Source organism: Chiloscyllium plagiosum, chromosome 2, assembly GCF_004010195.1.
Source record: "Chiloscyllium plagiosum isolate BGI_BamShark_2017 chromosome 2, ASM401019v2, whole genome shotgun sequence".
In the NCBI taxonomy this organism is placed as follows: Eukaryota; Metazoa; Chordata; class Chondrichthyes; order Orectolobiformes; family Hemiscylliidae; genus Chiloscyllium; species Chiloscyllium plagiosum.
The window spans coordinates 78,229,348-78,254,220 of record NC_057711.1 but is presented as its reverse complement, the minus strand read 5'-3'; the positions used below and the strand labels follow the sequence as shown (position 1 = coordinate 78,254,220).

Here is a 24,873-nt window from a genome sequence, read left to right as displayed (position 1 = left end):
GGCGATTATGCTTCGGGTCATAATGGTTTCCTTGATTTTCGTTATCTAACTTCTAAAATTACTTTCGTTTTTCGTTATAGTCTATTAAGTTAGTTTTGTTCTCTCTGGAGGTTTTGTTATCCTTTCGATTGTTATTTGCTGTTTTGTCCTATTACACGCCCCCTTTGTGAGTAGTTTAGCTAAATGGCACCTGTAAATTAAGTCTTTTAAATTATCTTTGAGAATTGAATATTTGTTTTTGATCTTTTGACAGAGCAGCACTGGCAAATAAATGTGCTCAAATTTCTAGTAGTTTTGCCTTGTTGAATTACACATTTCTTTTGGCAAGGAGTTTTTTTTCTGCTGTCCCGATTATGTAGCTGAGATTTGATTTTCGCATTTTGATCAGAATTTTAAAAATCCTGAAAGGGATTACATAACATCAGAAGCTCTCCTGGTAGGTCAACTGTTTAAATTAGTCAGTTCATGAACTAAATCAGTTAGCAGGATTCTAATTCAAGCTTTGTATTCAGTTGGCTAATCTCAAAATGTGTGATGGGATGCTCTTGGTTGGGGATAAAGTTTTTAGATTTCCAGAATTTTAAAATGTAATCCCTCAAACATTGCTTGTCAGCATTAAAAACAGCTGCTTGTCAACATTCCAAAAAGATGGGAAAACAGTGATGTTGAAAGTAAGGTGCCCAAAGGTGAGGGTGGTTGTAGGTGTGAAGTCATGTGGTGAGAAGTTTGGATTATGTTCGCCACTTGGAGACACTGGTTAAGGAGGGGAAAATCAATCATTTTTGAAGATATAGGAACAGCAGTACACCCTATGGCCCATCAAGTCTACTACATAATTAAATAAAATGATTACTTTTCAGCCTCCACTTTTCTTTCCATGTTGCATACGTCTTGATTTATTGAGACACCAAAAATCTGTCTTTCATCTTCCTGGAAAAGCTATAATTTAATTATTTGTATGTGCACAGGATTGGTCTCCATTTCAATGCCTCTGTGATGGAGGTGCAGAGAGAGCGGGAAATTAAGGTGCCCAGGCAGTTGTGTTCAACTTGCACTTGAGTAATTCGGTCATGTGGTTTGGAAGATGGTTACAGAAAATCATATTTTCGTTTAATGTATTTGGCTAGATTGGAAGTTCTTTTGGCTAAGTGCAGCAAAAATCATATTGTGATCAATCCAAGTATGCAGGAGAAATTTTCACTCACTTTGTAAGACTGGGAAGTATGTAAAATACACATTTGCTGTCTGTTTTCATTATTTTCCAAATTTTCCAACTACTGGATTTGAATTATATCAAAAGTAAATTTTCTTTGTCCTCAAGTTGAAGAAAGCAAAAAAGATTCTCACCAAACGCAAAGCATGCGTGCATGCAATGAACTGCCAGAGGAAGTGGTTAAGGCTGGTACAATGGCAACATTTAAAAGGCACATGGACAGGTGTATGAATAGGAAAGATTTAGATGGATATGTCCAAATGCTGGCAAATGGGACTGGATTTATTTAGGATATCTGGTCGACATGGATGCGTTGAACTGAAGGGTCTGTTTCCATGCTGTATACCTCTATGACTCTGACTGTAAGCTACTACGTTCATTTGCTTACATTCACTTTTTTAATCATCAGCCTGTAAACAGAGCATCTGGGTAGCTTAGTGACTTTATCCAGTGTGCAGCAGAGCCATAAATCTGTGAAGTTGAATGAGTATTTGACAGAACTGAGTGAAAAATACAGGAAATTAATTTTGATGGTTAGCACTTTGGGTGTGAAATAACATTTTAGTCTTGGGTAGTAAATGCCAAAAGCAGCATGCTGGAGAAATGCTGCTGACTCACTTTGTGTGGTTTCAATAGTTAGGATCAGTAGCAGAAATAATGTATGCTACTTGTTGCTGTTGACATTAGTGAAAAATATTTACATTTCTTGAACTATAGTTACATTGAGCGATCTGGTTTCTTGTTAATTGATATGGGTGTTATGCAACCCTAACAATAAGTAATTTCTTGAATGATTTTCTACTTTTAATACAATTTGTAAGGTAATTAATGTGCAATCTCTTATCATTTATATTTTAATTTCTGAAAAGAACTGTAGTACACTACTGTTTTGTTTATATTGGTTTTACTTGCATAAAAATATCTTGCGTAATACACATGGTTTTAAAATTATATGTAAGAAGACGTGAAGAATGAGGATCAATTAAAAACAGAGCGTTGTTATTAACTGGTGAGCATGGATCTGTTTGGGTTCAAATGATACTCAGTGGTCTGTTTTGATTTTTTATGTTGAAACTTTACACTTATGTAGCATCTTCAACATTACATCCCAGGGTGCATTTCATTCTGTTTAATATATGGCACTTGAATATTTTACATTTGAACATTAATGGTTCCTGAATAAAATGTCCAGGACTTGCTGCATTTGGGCATAGACTGCTTCAGTATCTGCACAGTTGTGAATAGTGTTGAAATTGTACAGTGTCAGGCATCCCCCATTTTTAGTCTGACGATGGAAGGTCATTGAAGCAGCAGCTGCAGATGGCTGAGATGCTACCACGAGATATTCCTGCAGCCATGCCTTTTTTAAATTCATTCATGGGATTCGTGAGCATCGCTGGCTGTCCAGCGATGCCCATGACTCCCAGTTGCTCTTGGGAAGATAGTGAACTGCCTCCTTAAACTGCTGCAGTCCACATGCTGTACATTGACCCCATAATCCTATTCGGGAGGAAATTCAAGGATTTTGACACCATGACAGTGAAGGAATGGCAATATGTTTCCAAATCAGAATGGTGAGTATGTTGGAAGGGTACGTGCAGGTGAAAACAATCCCACATATCTGCTGCCTTTGACCTTCAATGTGGAAGTGTTTGTGGGTTTGGAAGATCCTGTGGCTGACAATGATTTACCTTCAAACAGCTCAATGATTTTCCTTTATGTTAGGAATTGCTCAAGCCAGCAATACGTTTTCTCATTTCACACTAATTTTGTTAGTGCACCTTGACACCATACTTAGTCAAATGCTGACTTGATGTCACGTAGTTGCTTTCATTTTTCATTGAGTTCAGCTCTGCAAACTTGATCCAAACGTGGTTAAAAATGAGGTCAGGACCTGGTAGAACGTAAACAGCATCAATAAACAAATTAAGTATGTACTTAAGTAAGGAATTCCTGATGGATGCAAAACAACAAGGCTGAGGCAATTCGAAGCATCTTCAGCCAGAACTGCTGTATGTACAATCCAATTGGACCTCCTTCTGAGGTCCCCAGCATCACAGATACCAATCTTCGACAGCTCAGTTCCCTCCCTGTCAGATGCGAAGAATCCTGCAGGGAGTAATTGTCCTCCTAATTCCCTTAGCCAGTTCATTACCTACAATGCACAAGTCAGGACTTCGATGGAATGCACTCCTTTTAACTGGTTGTAGATCCAAAAACATTCCACTCATTGACATATGGAACAAAGAAGCTCACTTGATTGCTGCTCAGCTACCACTGTGAGCTCCATCACTGACATTCACTGATGCAGTGCAGAAATATATGGGCAGCCTCGATTATCCGAACGAGATGGGTGGGCACTATTTCATTCAGAAAATTGATTATTCAGTTAATCAATTAAATATTGTTCCTCTGGGGCTCGGTTTAAAGTCTGCTCCCTGTTCAGGAAACTAGCAGCAGCAGCAGCACCACACCGCGTGACACCGCCCCCCCGCCTGACCCCACAACCCCGTCTGACACCGCCCTGTCCCCACAACCCCGCCCGACGCCCGTCCCCACAACCCCGCCCCCTCTCCGGGCAGCCAGACTGGAGACCATCAATAAGACTGCTGCTGCAGTTGCCTTTGTGGGGTAAGTCTCCAAATAGCACACGCACACACCACCACGCACATGCGCACAAGTTTTCACTGCAACTTTTTGATAGGTTCCACCTTTGTCCTTTACAGGACAATATTAGTCAGATTATCTGGGGAAGGGGGATTTAAGATACACCCCTCTATAGAACTCCAGGGAAAGCGTGTGGGGAGAGAGAGAGGACGGGAGGTCAGTCATTTGGAGACGGTGCCTGTTTAATCACTGTAATCAAAAGACGCGATCAGTGTTGGAAACAAGTCTTTGTAATGTTTGTATTGGGACCTCAAGATCTCCTTTGGATAATCCGATTTTCGGATAATTAGTATTCAGATAGTCGAGGTTCCTCTGTACCTAGGTTCCTTAGAACAGTGCCTTCCAAATGCCTGAACACTTCCATCTGGAGGAGAAGTAAGGGTACAGGAGTTAACATTGTGATATGTTGATAAGCTGAGATGCTTTGAGAAGATGCTTGTTAAACATAAACGCCCTGACCCAGTTGGGCTAAATGGTTGGGCCGTCTACTGATTGTACTAGGTAATAATAACTATTCATCTTCCCATCAACACCTATACTCTAGAGAATGAATACAATAAGTTCTGATACAGATTGAAAGCCTAATTAGTGAGGGGTAGTTTTCAAAAATGCAAATAGGTTAAAATAAGGTACTACAGGTGCAAGAAATCTGAAATAAAGTGTTGAAGTAACTCAGCTGATCTGACAGCATATGTTGAGAGAGAAACACAGTTAATGCTTAAATCCAAGAGCTTTCATTGCAAAGACAAGTCCTATTGAAATCAAATGTTCACTTTTTTTCTCTCCATGACTAAGCTCAGTCTAAAATGTTCCAAAGGAAAGAAGTTACTGATTTGCTATGCTCTGAATATTTTCCAGTGTGAAATGAGACTGTTTTTGCAGTTTTTTTACTCTCTTTGATCTTATTGCAGATGAGCATATTTAAATATAATTATTAACATTCCAAACCAACGACTAAATAGAGATCTTAAGTTTTTTTCATTTTAAAAAAGGATTCTGGGTAATCCAAGATGGAGGACGTGAAAAATTTCTGGCTATTGCAGCTGCTCCTTTTTTTTTTAGGTATTTTAGGTGCTGGAGGTGGTTTCCTTGAATTCCAGGGGCAGCAGTTAATGTTTCATATGCTGTTGCATTGTTTTGAAACTTTTGGGGAAAAAAAAGTCAAAACAATAGCAGTTTTAAAAGGGAGAAGAACAGACAAAGGAAGCACATGGTGAGGTCAGTTCAGGAGAGAGAGAGAGAAAGAAACTGACACTGCCTTTGCTGTTTGAATTCATGTATCGCTGGACATTAGAGTGCATCTGGGAAAATTAACAAACAGCGAAATTTACAACTGATCTTGGAGGAACCGTTAGGTGAAGTTCACAGCACAGAAGCAGATAAATGTGTTGTTTTAAGTGTGACCTACAGAAAGTCTGCAGTGCTGAGTAGTGTGGGTTCTTTCTTGATTATGTATTTGGAGATACGTCTCTTGATTAAACTTAAAATATAAGTCATAACTATTAATTTAACCTGGGGCAGTGTTTGTAGAGGAATAAGACTGTTATTTTCTGGGTCTGTAAATTGTAAAGAAGCAAACATGGCCTTTAGTAGTGTGATATGCACTTCTTGTCAGATGTGGGAGGTTAAAGAGAATTTGCCATAAATGCTGTTGGTTGAGAATCTTATCAGATCGAAATGATCAGTTGGAGAGACAGTTAGTAACAATGAGGAATTTGCAACAACAACAGTATGTGATATTATGGATGGCAGTTATAGGTAGGGGGAAAGACTCAGATACAGTCACATAGATGGGTTAACTCCAGGAAAGGTAAGAGAGGTAGGCAGCTAGTGCAGGAGGCCTTTGTGGATATACCCATTTCAAACAATATGCAGTTTTCAAAAATGTAGGGGTAATGGATTCTCAGGGGAACGTAGCACGAACAGCCAAGTTTCTAGTACTGAGACTGGCTCTAATGCAATGAGGGGTATGTCGGGTTGCAAGAATTCAATTGTGTTAGGGGATTCTCTAGTCCGAGGTACAGACAGACGTTTCTGTGGCCAGCAGCGAAAAAGCAGAATGATGTGTTGCTTCTCTGGTGCCAGAATTAAGGATGTCTCAGAGAGGATGCAGAATCTTCTCACTGGGAAGAGGGGCCGGCAAGAGGCCATTGTCCACATTGGAACCAACGACAGATGAAGGGAAAAGGTTGAGAATCTGAAAGGAGATTACAGAGAGTTAGGCAGGAATTTAAAAAGGAGGTCCTCGAGAGTAGTAATATCTGGATTACTCCCGGTGCTACGAGCTAGTGAGGGCAGGAATAGGAGGATAGAGCAGATGAATGCATGGCTGAGAGCTGGTGTACGGGAGAAGGATTCACATTTTTGGATCATTGGAATCTCTTTTGGGGTAGAAGTGACCTGTACAAGAAGGACGGATTGGAAGAGGTCTAATATACTGGCAGAGAAATTTGCGAGAGCTGCTCAGGAGGATTTAAACTAGTAAGGTGTGGGGGGGTGGGGGTGGAACCCAGGGAGATAGTGAAGGAGGAGATCAATCTGAGGCTGATACAGTTGAGAACAGAAGTGAGTCAAACAGGGCAGGCAGAGACAAGGTAGGACTAATAAATTAAACTGCATTTATTTCAGTGCCGAACAGAGAAGGCAGATGAACTCCAGGCATGGTTAGGAACATGGGACTGGGATATCATAGCAATTACAGAACATGGCTCAGGGATGGGCAGGACTGGCAGCTTAATGTTCCAGGATACAACTGCTACAGGAAGGATAGATCGAGTGAATCCTTAGAGTATAAAGGCAGTAGGAGTATACTTAAGAGGGAAATTAGGAGGGCAAAAAGGGGACATGAGATAGCGTTGGCAAATAGAATTAAGGAGAATCCAGAGGTCTTTTACTAATACATTAATGACTAAAGGGTAACTAGGAGAGAATAGGGCCCCTCAAAGATCAGCAAGGTGGCCCTTGTGTGGAGCTGCAGAAAATGGGGGATATACTAAATGAATATTTTGCATCAGTGTTTACTGTGGAAAAGGACATGGAAGATATAGACTGTAGGGAAATAGATGGCGACACCTTGCAAAATGTCCAGATTACAGAGGAGGAAGTGCTGGATGTCTTGAAACGGTTAAAGGTGGATAAATCCCCAGGACCGGATCTGGTGTACCCTAGAACTCTGTGGGAAGCTAGAGAAGTGATTGCTGGGCCTTTTGCTGAGATATTTGTATCATCGATAGTCACAGGTAAGGTGCTGGAAGACTGGAGGTTGGCTAACGTGCCACTGTTTAAGAAGGGTGGGTAAGGACAAGCCAGGCAACTATAGACTAGTGAGCCTCTTGTTGGTGGTGGGCAAGTTGTTGGAGGGAATCCTGAGGGACACGATGTACATGTATTTGGAAAGCTAAGGACTGATTAGGGATAGTCAACATGGCTTTGTGCATGGGAAATCATGTCTCTCAAACTTGATTGAAATTTTTGAGGAAGTAACAAAGAGGATTGATGAGGGCAGAGCAGTAGATGTGATCTATATGGACTTCACTAAGGTGTTTGACAAGGTTCCCCATGGGAGACTGATTAGCAAGGTTACATCTCTCGGAATATCGGGAGAACTAGCCATTTGGACACAGAACTGGCTCAACGGTAGAAGACAGAGGGTAGTGGTGGAGGGTTGTTTTTCAGATTGGAGGCCTGTGACCAGTGGAGTGCCACAAGGATCAGTGCTGGGTCCTCTACTTTTTGTCATTTACATAAATGATTTGGATGTGAGCATAAGAGGTACAGTTAGTAAGTTTGCAAATGACACCAAAATTGGAGGTGTAGTGGACAGTGAAGAGGGTTACCTCAGTTTCCAACAGGATCTTGACCAGATGGTCCAATGGGTAGAGAAGTGACGGATGGAGTTTAATTCAGATAAATGTGAGGTGCTGCATTTTGGGAAATAAAATCTTAGCAGGACTTATACACTTAATGGTAAGGTCCTAGGGAGTGTGGCTGAACAAAGAGACCTTGGAGTGCAGGTTCATAGCTCCTTGAAAGTGGAGTCACAGGTAGATAGGATAGTGAAGGCGGCATTTGGTATGCTTTCATTTATTGGTCACTGTATTGAGTACAGGAGTTGGGAGATCATGTTGCGGCTGTACAGGACATTGGTTAGGCCACTGTTGGAATATTGCGTGCAATTCTGGTCTCCTTCCTATTGGAAAGATGTTGTGAAACATGAAAGGGTTCCTAAAAGATTTACAAGGATGTTGCCAGGGTTGGAGGATTTGAGCTATAGGGAGAGGCTGAACAGGCTGGGGCTGTTATCCCTGGAGCGTCGGAGGCTGAGGGTGACCTTATAGAAGTTTACAAAATTGAGTAGCATGGATAGCGTAAATAGACAAAGTCTTTTCCTTGGGGTGGTGGGGGGGGGGGGGGGTCCAGAACTAGAGGGCATAGGTTTAGGGTGAGGGGAAAGATATAAAAGAGACCTAAAGGGCAACGTTTTCACACACAGGCTGGTACAATTCCAACATTGAAGAGGCATTTGGATGGGTATATGAATAGGAAGGATTTGGAGGGATAGGGGCCGGATGCTGGCAGGTGGGACTAGATTGGATTGAGATATCTGGTTGGACAGGTTGGTCTGAAGTGTCTGTTTCCATGCTGTACATCTCTATGACTCTGATTCTAAGTCATTGGTACATTATTGTACACAGGAGCAAAGGTAATACACTTAAAATGTTCTACACTGTAGCATGTATTTATAGTATAGATAATCTTTTGGATTTCACAAAGCAAGAGCAAAATTTGAATATTATTTTACTATGCTCCAGGTGCAGTTTGCAGCACGCTATGTTTAATTAGCTTAATATTTGTTTTGACATCATAGTAACTTCAGATCATGGTATCTCAAAATAATGATGGGTGAAGATGACCATTTGATTTAATATTTTCAGAGAAGCAAATCTACTATATTTACTGGTCTCACATTTTGTTGTGGACTCTTATCTGTGATGCTGGGGACCTCAGGAGGAGGCAGAGATGGATCGTCCATTTGACATGGGGCTTAAGCTGGATGCAAAGGTTGCAACCGTGTTTATTGCACAGACCCACTGGGCTCCGCTGTCGTTGAAGGATGAGAGTATTTGTGGAGCCCCCTTGTCCTTCATGTTTCACAACATCTTTCCGATAGGAAGGAGACCAGAATTGCACGCAATATTTCAACAGTGGCCTTAGTTGTCTACCACCATTCATGTCCAGTTTTTATTAGCTTGGTCTGTTTGAAATCTATCCCATTTAGTGTGGTAATGCTACACCACATTTATTGAGACTATCTCAGTCTAAAATCGGGGCTTCATCTTCACGAGGACTGTGTGGTGGTCACTGTTGGTACCATGTCAAGACAGGTGTAGAATTGTAAAATCCCCATAGTGTGGAAGCAGACCATTCAACCCATGAAGTTCACACCAACCCTCCAAAGAGAGAGAGAGACACAGACACACACACACCCCTCACTCAATATCCCTGTAACCCAGCATTTCCAATGGCTAATGCACCTAGATTACGCATCCCTGGACACTATGGGAGATTTAGCATGGCCAATCCACCTAACATGATCTTTGGATTGTGGGAAGAAATTGAAAAACCTGGAGGAAAGCCACGCAGACAGATTTTGCACAAGCTCCACAGAGACAGTCACCCAACGCTGGAATTGAGCCTGGTCTCTGCCACTGAGGTAGCAGTGTAAACCACTATGCTGCCCCATGTTATTTTAAGTAGTTTGGTGGGGGAAACAAAATGGTACAAATTTATTTACTTCATCCTCACCAATCTAGTATCCTTCAGGGTTTTGTCAACTTGGTCAGAAATTATGCTAATGAGCTGCTGCTGGTGATGGAGTTGGAGTTTCCCACCCAGATTCCAGCTGTACCCTTGCCATCTTTTGGTGCTTTCTAAAATTGGTGTTCCGTAAAAAGGAGTATTTATTGTCAAAGGTGGTCTTGCCCATCTTTGACCTAATGTCATGAGATTTCATGAAGTCTGAAATCACTGAGGACTCTGGGCAACGTCTGATTGCATACCACTGTGGCACCGCCTCTGGTGAGTTTCACTCGGCCATGGGATGGTACGAACCTAAGATAATCATCGTGGTGTTTATGTCATTGTCTGTTTGGTATGATTTGCTGAGCATGACTGTCAGGTTGTTGCTTAACAGGTGACAGCTCTCCCAGTATTGGTACAAACCATAGATGTTTGAAAGGAGCAGCTTTGCTGGGTTGATGCTATTGGGTATGGTCAATGCCAGATTGACCCTGTGTTTTAATTCCCTTTCACTTTGTAATTGCTTTGATATGTTTAGGGTATATCAGGTAAAGATGGCACATTTTCCTCCTGAAAGACAATAGTGTGCCAAATGAGGGAACTGACCATGGTTTTGTAGTCATTGGCTTTTACTTGAAGATTTATTCATCGGAATAAAATTGCATCAGTTGACACAGCTGTTTTTGAATCTATGTTCCAATAACATTACTAGACCCACAATTTTCACCAGCTCCTCTTAAATGCACTTCGTAAGCAATCTGAATGTCTGTTGGTATGAGCTCAGCATGATTTCTGGGGGCTTAAATGTGAACTGTTTGGTAATATACCTCAATTTTGAAAATTCTTGATTGTAAATAACGCTCTGGATGTAATTGAACCCAACAATACCTCTAGTCTTTTTTTCTCCTTTACCAAGTTTTGCTTCACCCATAGGACTTTATAAAAATTGACTTGTACATTGCTTTACATTGTTGAAATTAAAACTTATTTGATACTGGCTGAGGTATGAATGCTGTTTAGTCATCCCCTCGGTGCATTATTCTCATTTGTAGTCATCTACCTCCACTGTGCAACGTTAGTGTAGGATGGAGCCCTGTGGCACCAACATTAGTAACATCCAATCATTATCTGCTACCATATCATTATCACTTGTGTCAACATCCTATTCTTCGGCAGTGTCTCATTCTCATCATTGTTTTCCATGTAATGCCTTAGGAAAAGATTCTAAGAAATCTTTTAAATGTGATCATTTTCTCCTGTCAATTTAGATCATGCTTGATCTAACAATTGTGTTTTGACGACTGTGACTGTTTTCTTCCATTTTAATTTCTTCAAGTCCATATCACTGTAACTATTAACATTTCTAAATGGAATAAGTAATTCTTATTCATGACAAGTATGTATTTTGGTGCACACTTCACATTGTTATTTTATTTAATAAGTTATAATTTTTTTTTACATCTTTTTCAACCATTAGCTCTATTCAAGATGTTAGCTGATAGGCGTATACAAGTGACCTTTCAATTCTATTCACCTTTCATTGGAAATGATAAATAACTTCATTATTATTCATTTAATTTGTCAGTGCCCTTTGACTCCATTCCTTCCTTTCTCCCCCAGTCATCCTGCCCTCAAGTTATTGGTGAAGCAGTCAGGCACCTATATCCGAGATTCCTGCTATTGTTTAATTGATGATGTAACAATGGGCCACCTTCTGCTTGCTACCTCGGGATAGTGCACTAGTGCATTTGTTAATTGTACATCTGCCATCAGATATATTTAGTTGCTGCCAAGAGATTTTACATTGGATTAAATCTACTTGGAGTAAACGTTATTTCCATTGTGGAATCAATATTCAATACTGAGCACATTTAAAGATAGATTATTCAACATTTAAATTCTGTTTTGCACACTAATTTTAACTGCACCTTGTTGAGATGAGGGATTTTCTTCCTTGGCAATCATAGAATCCCTACAGTGTGGAAAGAGGCCACTTGGCCCATGGAGTTTACACCAACCCTGTGAAGACCATCCCACCCAGACAAAGCCCTCTACTCTACTCTATCCCCATAGCCCCACATTTACCATAGCTAATTCACCTAGCCTGCACATCCTTGGATACTATAGACAATTTAGCATGGTCAAGCCACCCAACCTGCATATCTTTGCACTGTAGGTTAGAAACTGCAACACCTGGTAGGACCCACACAAAGACTAGGCGAACGTGCAAGCTCCACAGTGAGTTAACCAAAGGTGGAATCAAGCCCGGGTCCCTGGCACTGTGCTGATCACTGATCACTGTGCTACACTGGAGTTTTTGTAAAGCAGAATATTGCCCAAGTGGTCAATTTTAAATAGTACCACTGGGAGTACATTTGACTCTTTGTGTGAGTTTTGAAAATTTTCAGGCATGTTCCTTTAGACTTCAAGAACTTTTATGAAGGGCTCAAGTGTAAAAACACAATCTTGGAAGCTGTGGAAAAAAATCTCATGGTTATATTTTTGCTGATACCAGTTGCCAGCTTTATTTTCACATGTTATCATCCAGAGATAGTTTCTGGTCTTTGAAAACTCAATTTTAAAATAGTCAGCCTTGTTTTTTCTATCCCTATTTTGTCATATCTTAGCTCCCTGAAAATGCAATATTTTTCCAACTCGTGCATTCCCTACTTTGCTCTGCTTTTGGACTTAACTGGCAAGATCCAAACCCCTCGAATTTTTCCTTGGGCCATTGCCTCACCACCTCTATTCACCTTATTTTAATATGCAAACTAACATTGGCTCAAAATCTTGAATTATCTTCCTTAGAGCACTGTGGCCTAAGCCAAAAGGATGTGCAATTCATGAAGGCAGCACATCACCACCACTTTCTCCAGGACAATTTGAGATGAGCAATAAATGTTGACATAGCAAGAGGTATCCACAATCTATGATTTTAAAAAGAAAGCTTTTTGATCTGCAGATTACATTTCCAAAACATTCGCGAACCAGTTGGGTTTGTATGATGAATAAAAATGTTTTCACAGTCATTGCCAGAGTTCTAATTCCAGATTTTATGGGATTCAAATCCATATCCCCAGAACATTACCTGTGTCTTTGGATCGTTAGTCTGAAAATACCACTATGGCATTGCCTCCCTCTTTTACGGAGTGTGGCTGCAAGGAACAGAGGGCCAGAAAAGAAATATTACACAAGGGGTGCAGAACCAGGGAGACATCAGAACATAACTTTTTGATCTGAAATCAAGCAGAAGAAATAATTTCTGGCCATTTTAAAGATTTAAAAGGATTTGTATTTGTATTACTATTTGTATTTAAGCTCTGTTTTCAGTAGGAGTATTTGTAACCATGATCCATTTGCACACATGCAGTTGTACCAGTGGCATCATGCCATTCATGAAATGCAGACTGGTGAAGACTTGATGTACTTTCTGAAAACATTTTTAAACAGTTTCAAACTGGTTGGCTTTGTCTATCTTAAGGTAATTATCTCTGTAAAACTGATGGACTTTAATCTCGATTTGTTAATCTAATGATGACAGCGATGTTAATTGGGTCTATTAAAACACAGAATACAAAGTTCCAAACACAGGCTACTTTCAAGCATCCTCCCAAATGTACTTTTGTTTGCTGTGGTGACTTTAATTTTACTTCTAATCATATTGCTTAACTTTAAACATGACATCTCATTTTTCACATGCACAACATTTCACCTAATGGTGGTTTTGGCTAAAAGCACAACCATCAATTAGTGTCGCAATTGATTGTCTCTTTAGCTTAGTGTTTTAGACAGTAAAAGTCAGGAAGTTGTTCTCTTTACTCAGGAATAAGTCAACAAACTCCGTCTGAAATGCAGCAACAACCTAGAAGAGAAAACCCAGTAACAATAGACGTAATTACAGAAATATAAGGAAGATACGATTCTTTCTAACAGATTCAATTTGAAGCAGGACCATACTGAGTGTAAGGTTAAGTTCCATGGAGACAACATTGCTTCAAAATTGAGCATAAAGTGCAGGCATGCAACATAATTACAAAGTGGCAGAAAAGGAGGAGGTCATGCATTCAAAAGAACTCCATATAGTACAGCAGTCTCTTTTAGAAAAGATAACCAAAAGAGAGAAAATAGGGGATATTGGTGAACCAAATGATCTGGGATTCGTGGAATTGGTTCCACCTGTGCAACCTGTTCAATTTAAGTTTGATAAAGACCAGTTACTGTTGCTGAAGAAGATGTAACCTGAGCCTATGTGACATAGGTGGCATAGCTGTCAGAAGTATAGGACTATGACAAAAGCCTGGTGAGTTGATTGAGAACAAGTATTTTGAGTACAAGCAATATTTTGGAAAAAATGGGCAACCTACCAGAATATGACCAGGAAGTAGTTATTTTGGCTTCCCTTTGTGGAGTTGTTGCAAAGGATGAACCAGTGACACTTGGGCATTGCCACATGTACAGCCAGGGATCAGTCAGTGGTGTGCGAGCCACAAATTTTAAAAGGTTGAAGATCTCATATCTCATTTTGTATCGCAGTTACTTAGGATTGTCAAGTCTGGAGATTGCTCCTGTCATCATTGAAGAGTGATCATAAGTTGAAACTGAACAAAACGTGAGAAGGTGCAGATACTGAGTTCAAGAATTAACAAAACCCACTTTGAGCTTATCCATTGATTAACATCAAGACACTTTGATGCTCGTAATTCAAGTAGTGCTGAGTGAGCAGGATTTTTTTAGTAAGATGACAGAGTGTGAAAATCCACTTGAGTTATCTTTCTTGTATTTGGTGATGGCATAGACTGATCATCAAATGAGCTGCATACAACTGTATTGGAGTCGGACCAATGTCCACAGATCTCGGAAGTTGTGAAGAAGAAATTACCATGTTTGAGCATTCAGGATAATGCAAAAAGAGATCTCTTAGAGTTAGAAAGTAATTGCTTAATCCAAAAATCGAGGGTACTATCAAGAAGAAATTACTTGTTTCAACAGAAGAGTTATTTTCCATTGTGGACATTCATGAGGTTAAAGATTCCTCACATGGTGATATGGATTAACTACCCAAATTATAGGAAGTGTTCCCTGCAAAGGAACCTCCGAGATTAAGGATTCTCTACATAAGGTTATAACCAACAATGTCCTTCACCACATCAGAATCAGAGTGAACAACCCCCAAAGAAGAGACCTGTTATTCTTTCAAGTCCAAAGAGGATGCATTCTGAGAAAAGTGTGAAATATCCAGATCACCTTCAATTGTGCAGTCAGTGACTAAGGATGCGATGGTGTTGTGATAAAAGTAACATAATTAACCCATTATATATTTGTGGGAGGGGGGAGAAAGTTTGGTGGCACGGAAAAGAGTTAATGTTCATGTTACATTGGCTCCACCTATTAAGCTAATGCAGCACAATCTTTGGGCAGAGAAGAAATTCTACTGAAGCTTTTGAAGGGGACAGATGTATCTATACCATCTCCCTGAGGTCCTAGTCATTATAACTGATCAAATATAATTGTACTTATTGCATCATGCAATGAAGCTTGTTATTTAAGAGCATTCATTCCCCTTATATCAGCACTGTATAGTGGTATATCCTATATCATGAATCACTGCTTTTGTTGAAAACATAAAAGGATTGGTGGTAGTGAACCACTTGAAACAAACCTTTTCCAAGAAATGCATACTGGTTGAGGTGACAAATACAGGTTCTGGCAGTGGGTCATCTGGAGAAACCCTACAGTGTTCATAAGCACTACCATAAATTGTATTAAGAGGAGCATAGGCAATATAGAGAATTGGCCATAGCATTAACGTTTGTAGGAAGATGATTCGTTAAACATGTGACTTGGCTATGACCTTATGAACCTGTGATATTCCGATGAAATAATTGACTTTTTCTGATAATGTTGGAAACCTCAAAATTGGAAATGTTGAGTTTTTGATACTTGGACTCTTTTGGATTGTATTTAGTGAAGCTAGACTTGAATAGAAAACATTTTTAATTTAAAATATTTTGATTGGCAAGAAAAAATGTGGTGTTATAATGTTTAATATTTAGAATGATTTGTGCTTTAAAATGATTATCGTTAAATAAAAACTCTTGTTATAACAAGTCTGAGTTCCTTCCTCTCTCTCTGGCGACAGAATCTATGATTTGGAGGAGCAGCTAGGGCAGTCGTGAGAGAACCTGTCATTGAAGCTAGAAGGAGGATCATCCTGGCTGATGTCTCTGCTGCCATGCAGCGCATAATTTGGCAGTGCTGATGGCAATTGGTTTAACCAGTTGCTTAATCATTAGAAAGAGGATGCAGCAGGAAGCACAGAGAACAGGTCAAGTTATGTTTTGATTACAAACCTCTTTCATCAAAATTCCCTCAATCTTTCTCTGTGAATGTTATTCCTCTGTCTCTGGTAAGAAACAAAAACATTTGAAAGTCATAGTTGAGCGAGTTTTGAGAAGATTTATAGCTCAGGTTGAGGTTCTGGATGTAGGTTTGCTGGCTGAGCTGGAAGATTCGTTTTCAGATGTTTCGTCACCATACTAGGTAGCATCTTCAGTGAGCCTACGAATGAAGCACTGGTGACGTAGCCCACGTTTTAAAATATGTTTGAGTTTCCTCGGGTTGGTGATGTCATTTCCTGTTCTTTTTCTCAGGGGATGGTAAATGGGATCCAAGTCAATGTGTTTGTTGATAGTACTCAGTACTTGGACCCGTTGGCATCGTGGCAGCCCACAAACCCACCAACACACTAAAATACCCTATGCAGACAACAAGCAAACTAATGTCATTTACATAATACCTTGCAAGAACTGTAACAAACAGGCAGAAACCTAGCCACAAAGCACCATGACCCACTCTCACTAGTATCCTTACTTACGGATGATGAAGGACACCACTTCGACTGGGACAACACATCCATCATAGGGAAAGCCAAACAGAGACATGCACGAGAATTCCTAGAAGCATGGCATTCCAACTAGAACTCTATCATCAAATACATTGACTTAGATCCCATTTACCACCTCCTGAGGAAAAGAAGAGGAAATGACATCACCATAGGAAATTGTGTCACCACAGGAAATGACATCACCAACACTTGGAAACTCGAGCATATACATAGAAAGCAGGCTACACCATCAGTGCTTCATTCGGAGGCTCACTCAAGATGTTACCTAGTATGGTGACAAAGCTTCTGAAAGCAAACCTTCCAGCTTAGTGAGCAAACCTACATCCAGTCATGGTTGACTTAACAATTTTTTTATCTGAAAATTAAATTTCCTTGAGAATTTTTCCCACTTTCACTTCTGTATGTAAACAGTCTCATTTCAGGCTGGCGACAAGGTTGGGAGCAACAAACAGCTAGTGTCCATCCACCCTATCTGAAATAATCATGACTATTTAGGGGATCATTGATTTTCCATTTTTCACATTTGCCACTTATATCTTGTCAGATTGAGATTGGGAGTCTGAATCTGTACTTTTCTTGTTGAGCTTTGAGTTTAATAAGCATAACTGGTTTTAGAGTTGGCCAAATATTGTTCCTGGATGTATCCTTCGAACTAGCAAAGAGTGAGGAAATATCACATATCCAAGGGCAAGGGTTAATGTAAGTTGTGGGGTCAACCTGGCCTGCTCCCTTCTCTTCCCCATCCCATTTGATTGGAAAAGAAAACGTTCAATATGTGGGAACTTGCTGTGCAGATTGACAGACATGTTCAATAGTAACTAGAATTCAAAAACACTGAATTAAAAGTAAATTTCTTTTAGGATTTTCTATTGTTGGGTGCGTTACAGTTGATAAAACAAAGCATTGTGGATCCTGGAAATCTGAAACAAAAACAGAAATTTTTTGAGAAACGCAGGACTGTCAGCGTCTGTGGAGAGAAAGCACAGTTAATGTTTTGAATCCATAAACCCTTCGGAAAACCCTAAATAAAAATCAGCCTGTATGTAAGATAATGCCACTATACGACTGCATCACCTTTTAAAGAAAGGAGTGAGTGATAATGAAATATTGGCCCTGAAAAATAAAGTATCCCTGAGAAAAAGACCAATGTGAGCAGTTTTTCTTTGTTATAAGAACCCTCAAAGAAAATATTTTGATTTTCATGTTGGCATTATCCTTAAGGGGAGATTTTGTGGAGGCATTAAAAATTGTGAAGGGTTGTAATAAGCTAGGTATAAATGTCAGAAATGATTTTCAGTGACATAGAGTATCATGGATTTGAAGTATTATTGCAGCACAGAAGGAGACTATATTTGACCTGTCATGTTTGCAAGTGTAGTCCTTTTCAAATGATTGTCAAATTTGTGTTGAAAAAGCTGATTGTATCTTTTTCCATCACAATCCTAGGCAGTACATTTTAAATTCTAACATACTGTGTGACTAAACATTTTTTATTCCTCATTCTTTTGCCAGTTGTCTTGTACTGATGTCCTCTTGATCCTTTTGCCACCTAGATAGTTTCTTTCTAATTAGTGTTCGGGCGTCTGATTTAGAACACTTTTCTATCAAATCTCTGGATCTTCCCCAAGGAGACTAGCTACCAGCTTTACCAATTAATCTGCTTAACTAAAGCCCTCATAATCAGACCATTATCTAGTTGGACCACTGTTTTATACTGGGTCATCACAATATCCTTGCTTTTATGTCCTAGGCTGCAATTTATGAAACCCAGTATCACCAGGTTTTTTAACCACCTTTTTTAAAATTGTGCTGCCTCTTCCATTGGTTTTGTACATAACCTCCATATTTCTGTTCTTGCACCTTCTTGGAAATTGTCTCTTTTTTTAATAAAAAAGTGCATTTTTTTTGCCAACATGCTGCATTTCTCAATTTTCTGCGTTCAATTTAGTCTGATAGGGTTCTATGCATTCTGTCAGCTTAGATGTGTTCTCTGTGAGGTTTAACTTAACTTTACCCACAACTCCGTAGACTATTTCCTGCTACTTGGCCAACACCGTATCCATGATGGCAATTTAATTTTAATTTCACTTACTTGGCAAGTTAGTTGTGTGGCTATTCATCAAATGTCTTTTGGAAGTCCTATATGTACCATATCAACTATATTATCCTCATGTTAACCTTTATTATCATATCAGAAAACTCTAAGTTAGGAAAGCTGTGCTGGATTTTGTTAAACCACACTTGTTCAAGTGACTTAATTTTTAAAAAAATTACCAGCCCTAAAACCTTCTCCTCCTCCTGAGATTTAACTGATTGATTGACCTGTAGAGACTGGGCTTATCCTTGGGTTTTCTTTTTGTGAGGGGCTAACAAAACGGAGGACACCGGCTTAAGGCAATTGGCAGAGGTTACATGTGTAAAACATGTGTTTTTGAGATTTGGAGTATATTGTCTGAGAGAGCAGTGAAAATATATTCAGTAATAATTTCCTGAAGTGGATTGAGTCACTGCTTGATTTTGGAGAACTTTGAAATATGGGGGAAGACTATTGAAGATAAACTAAATAGGGCAATTATTTTAGGGTACTGTCATGATCAAATGGTCTTGTTCTATGCTGTATCGTTGTATGATTCTATGATTTTGTTTTTAAATATTGTCCTTCCAAGTTTTGTAAGTGAATACGTGAATTAACTTTGTCTGTTTGCTAACTACTTGAAAGTGGGATATAAATTTTTCAAATTTTGAAAGAAAAGATGTCGAGAATTGATCATTATCACAACAAAATTTTCGTAAAAACCACTTCTGAACCAATGCTCTTTATTTCTAATCTTACTTGGCCTTAGCCTTGTTTTGTGTTAACCGCAAATTTAAAAAAAAACTTGGTTAGAGAGTGTGTATGCACCACATCCTTTTTTTTTACACGTAGGTATAATCTTAATGAGCAATGTAACCTATTGTGAATTGTTTGCTTATGTATATTATAATAATACTGCACTTGAAATGGAGTAGTTAATTCATCTATTTCATAAAATCTAATACAATCTGAATATTTCTACCTTTAAAACCCAGCAATTTGTAGCTTTGCATTATTAACTAAAATTGCTGAAAATACTTGATTTGTCTCTCTTCTCAGATGCTAATGTTGTAGGATCATGACCTTTTAGCAAAGTTTAAAAAGTTTGAAATGTGTAAAGGAGGTTTTAAATTGAGACAACAGAATTATCATCAGCTGCTGTGCGGGGAAAATGGAGAACTATGTTATTGCCTGGAAGACTGCAAAGTATCCCACTGAAATGTGACATGCTGGTCTTCGAAATTGTTAGTTTCATCAGAACGTTCTGGAAGACTGAGGACAGAGAGGCCAGAGTAGGAATGAATTGGAGAATTGAAAATGACAGGTGACTGGATCACTCTGACAGACTGAACTCGGTTGTTGGAACTCCCAGCGTAGGGGAGTAACATTGAAAGAAGTACTTGTTGCTACCATTCATTGTAATGCTTAAATGAAGTACTGTTTCAACTGGAAGGCATGTTTTGAGGTTATGAACAAGTGAGGAGGTACAAGAGCAGGTGTAGTGTGTTTTACTTTTACATGAAAGGGTATGTTGAGATGAGGGCTGGTATTGGGGATGTTAGAGTTGTGGAGGAAACAGTTCTTCAGACTCTTGAAAGGAAAGATGTGATTGGTTGTAGCATTTGTGGTGCAGGATGATCATTTGAATTTAGCTAATGAGATTGAATGTTAGGACAAAGGAAATGCTGTCATAGTTGTGGAAGGGAGAGAAGACATTTCGTAGAGCCATGTGTTTAATGGCCATATCAACATGGTATGAGGGACAACTTCATTTTGGGGGAAAAATGAAGTGTAGAAGCATTGCAATGTGAGATGGTATCATTAGAACATTGAGATGGTGAAACTGAGAATGGATTAGAGTCCTTTAATGAAATGATATGAGGAAGCATCATCAATTTAGGGATAGATTCCGTGCATGTATGGTGCATATTGGTTGTTAGTCTGACTTTAAATACGTGTGTGTGTGTGTGTCTCTAAGTTTGAAAATGTCTAATTCTGGGTGAAATCAGGAAATGTAATCATCCACGTACTCTCTCATTTAAAAATAAAAGATGAGTGATTACTTGTGTAGGACTAAACCAAGGATTTTCAGTTTATTCCATGAAAAGATTGGCATAGGTTGATCCCAGTAGATTTGTCAGGTAAAACATTTCTTTTGGAGGAATGATGTGGAGGAGCTGGTGTTCAACTAGGATGGACAAAGTTAAAAATCTTGCAACACCAGATTATAGTCTAGCAGGTTTATTTGGAAGCACTAACTTTCAGAGCACTGCTCCTTCATCAGGTAGCTGTGGAACAGTATGATAAGATACAGAATTTATAGCAAAAGATTAGTGTCATGCAACTGAAATGATATATTGAACAAACCTAGAATGCTGTTAAAGCTTTCATCTTTTAGAATGGGCTGCAGGTTTCGGTTCATTAAAATGTAAATCCCAGAACTTCTTCCAAATCACATTCTCAAGATAACTTAAGGTTTTATAAAAAAAAACTCAGCTCAGGCAGTGCATTAAAGATGTGAGGTCAGAGTCTGTCTGTATCCTCATCTTGAGTCAGACTAGTTCTATTTCCAAAGTAGGCATTTATGAAATATTACATGGATTGACTGCCTGCAGATTGTTTGTTTGCTTTTTGAGAAAAAGAATGTATCTGCAAATTTAATTCTACAAATGACTTTTAAAGGAAGTGAGTGAAATTCAAAGTGAAATTGTTTGGTATAAGAACAAGTTTCACGAGCCAAAGGAGGATTTTAATAAGCAGAAACTGGTCGGCTGTGTTTTGGGGAAGGACCAGATAGCCTGTGTGCTATCATCGTGTAGGATTCAGGGATAGAAAGATTGGAAGAGTCCAGCATCAGTAGGAAGAGACTGAAGACCAAATTGGATGAAATTAGAGTTTAGATATATAAAAAAGTTCGGTGGACCAACAAGAACATTGCCATACCTGATATGGATCTTGGGAAGGAGGAGAAAGCAGACTGATTGATTGGGTTGGGGCTGTTATATTAGAGAAGTTTGTTTTATTGGTCCAGGAGAAGGTCAGTGACGGCGAAGTCTCTGCGAAAATGTCGGGAGGGGTTCGTGTTCAGCCTTTAAGGTTGAGATTGTTTTATCAAAATATCACTGTCATGTCATCAAGTTGAATGACCATGCTATAGTTGCACTTGAGGAAATGGAGTGAGACAGACAGAAATAGATCAAACTGAGTGAGTTGAACGATGGAGTGAAATTAAGCCCAACGTCACACGAGAAGGTCAAGAGAAATTTGTGGCTCGTAAGCCTTCCAGGGTGGCAAGAATGCAGATGGTGAGAAAGGATCAGTTTTGTCACAAGGATCGGGATGGATCTCTTGACCAAAGAAGTGGGTGTGCAGGTGAAGTGATAGAAGAACAGTTATTAATTTAATAAGGGTATAAGACTGTGCAAAGGGAAGGAGCCAGAGGGACCTGAAGGGGGAAGAATGGTTGGCAAGGTGTTGATCAATCTGACAATCTTCTCTAATGCTTGAAATCTGAAAGGAAGGAAAGTATTTTTTTGCAATGACTGTAAAATTGGAACCTCAAGCCTGACAACTTCAAGTGAATTGGTGCTGCAGGGACATTGTGTGTGTGTATTTGTATCTCTGTTTACATAATGAAAGCAGTGGTTTGAGGAGTGGTGTGGCTATCTGAATATATAATCAAAGGTGATTTAAAACATGATAGATGGTATTTCAGTTTGGATCTACATTCATTGGGAGCCTGAGATCTTTGCTGTGGAGACAAATGTGGTGTAAAAGCAAGATTTGATCAGATAGCTGATCAACAAGGAAAACAAAAACAATAAAATTCTTCACTCCTCCATCATTCCTAATGCTTCCTCACTCCCAATGGCACCTTCTCATCCAATTGCAGAAAGTGTAACACTTGTCCATTCAACCCCTCCTTCCTCACTGTCCAAGGCCCAAGCATACCTTCCACTGAAGCAGCATTTCACTTCTTTCAATCTAGTTTACTGTTTTCATAATGTGGCCGCCTTTACATTATGGAGACTTTTGCGGCATACCTCTGCTTTGTCTGTCGGAATGCCCCTGATTCAATAAACCACCTTGTTCATGTGCAAGCAGTTCTAGCCTGGGTGTGCTACAATGTTCCAACAAAGCACAACAGAAGATCAAAGGAGAACACCTCTGTTTTTGCTTCGGCACTCTACAACCTCCACGTGTCAAACCAAATTCAATAACTTCATTAACTGCGTTATGTCTGTCCTCCACTATTCTTACATTCTCTTCCTCACACCATGTCATGTTTGTATCTTGTTTGCTCTTCACTTAATGAGAGAGAGTCGTTGCTACTATTAAATTTACACGCTTTTTACAGCTCTTTTTCTCCACTATTAGCAACCGCTTCATCTTTTGCTTTAGCTTACTGTGCTGTCTGTTCTCCTCTGCCCCTATCAAATGTATTATAAAAAAACTATTTTCCCACACTTTTCAGTTCTGAAGACATGTTATCAAATTGGGAGTGTTAACTGTTTCTCTCTCCACATAAGCTTCCAGACCTGAGTTTCGCTAGTGTTTGTTTAACAGTAAAGATCAACAGAGTCTATCCTGCCACAAAACAGCAGAGCTACTTATAGTAGGCTTTTGAATTTAACACTCAACACAACATGCTGGAAATATTAGCAAGTTGGCAGCGTCTGTGGGGAGAGAGAGGGCACAAGAAAAAAGTTAACATTCAAGGGCAGTGAACTTGCATCAAAACTGGAAAGAAATTTGAGATGTAATGCAGGCAGAGTGGGCAAAGCAATAGGGTTTATGGTGGAACACGGGAAGAATTAAATAGCAGAATGATGACAAAACAAAAGGAGATGGAAGTGGGATTCACAAAGATGGCTCATGAAGAGAAGTGACAGATATAGCTCCGTTGGCATTAATTCTATATCTTTGTTTAGCGCACCTAGCTTTGTTTTTACACCATGTGAAATTTCAAGTTAATTTTGTCCCTTGTACAGTTAAGATTATTAGGTATAATTGAGGTGCTGTTCATATTGTGACGGAATATAATCAGAGATTACAACACCGAAACAGACACCTTTACTTCAGTGATGGAAATGTGTTGCTGGAAAAGCGCAGCAGGTCAGGCAGCATCTAGGGAACAGGAGAATCGACGTTTCGGGCATTAGCCCTTCTTCAGGAATGAGGAAAGTTGGTCCAGCAGGCTAAGATAAAAGATAGGGAGGAGGGACTTGGGGGAGGGGCGTCGGAAATGTGATAGGTGGAAAGAGGTCAAGGTGAGGGTGATAGGTCAGGCGGGGGCGGGGGCGGAGAGGTCGGGATGAAGATTGCAGGTTAGGAAATGGACCCACCACCAAGGAACTAACCTCCATGTACAGCGCATCATCCGCCTCCATTTCCGCCACCTCCAAACGGACCCCACCACCAAGGATATATTTCCCTCCCCTCCCCTACCAGCACCCCGTAAAGACCACTCCCTCCGTGACTCCCTCGTCAGACCCACACCCCCCACCAACCCAACCTCCACTCCCGGCACCCTCCCCTGCAACCGCAGGAGGTGCAAGACTCGCGCCCACCCCTCCCCCCTCACCTCCCTCCAAGGCCCCAAAGCACACTTCCATATCCGCCACAGATTCACCCGCACCTCCAAACACATCATCTATTGCATCCTCTGCACACGATGATGCCTCCTCTATATTGGGGAGACAGGCCGGCTACCTCCGGAGCGTTTCAGATAACACCTCTGGGACACCCGGACCAACCAACCCAACCACCCTGTAGCTCAACATTTCAATTCCCCCTACCACTCCACCAAGGATATGCAGGTCTTTGGACCCCTCCATCGTCAGACCACACCGAAACGACGGGTGGAGGAAGAACGCCTCATCTTCCGGCTAGGAACCCTCCAACCACAAGGGATGAACTCGGATTTCACCAGTTTCCTCATTTCCCCCCTCCCCACCTTGTCTCAGTCAAATCCATCGAATTCAGCACCGCCTTCCTAACCTGAGATCTTCTTCCCGACCTCTCCGTCCCCACCCCAGTCTGGCCTATCACCCTCACCTTGACCTCTTTCCACCGATCACATTTCCGACGCCCCTCCCCCAAGTCCCTCCTCCCTACCTTTTATCTTAGCCTGCTGGACAAACTTCCCCCATTCCTGAAGAAGGGCTTATGCCCGAAACGACGATTCTCCTGTTCCCTGGATGCTGCCTGACCTGC

At 40.2% G+C, this 24,873-nt stretch overlaps 1 protein-coding gene across 1 annotated transcript in view; it reads left to right on the top strand.

Annotated features, from left to right (window-relative positions):
- The window catches only part of LOC122561122 (guanine nucleotide-binding protein subunit alpha-14), a 169,315-nt gene that overhangs the window by 4,442 nt on the left and 140,000 nt on the right, over window positions 1–24,873 (top strand). The gene's annotated exons all lie outside the window — the stretch shown is intronic.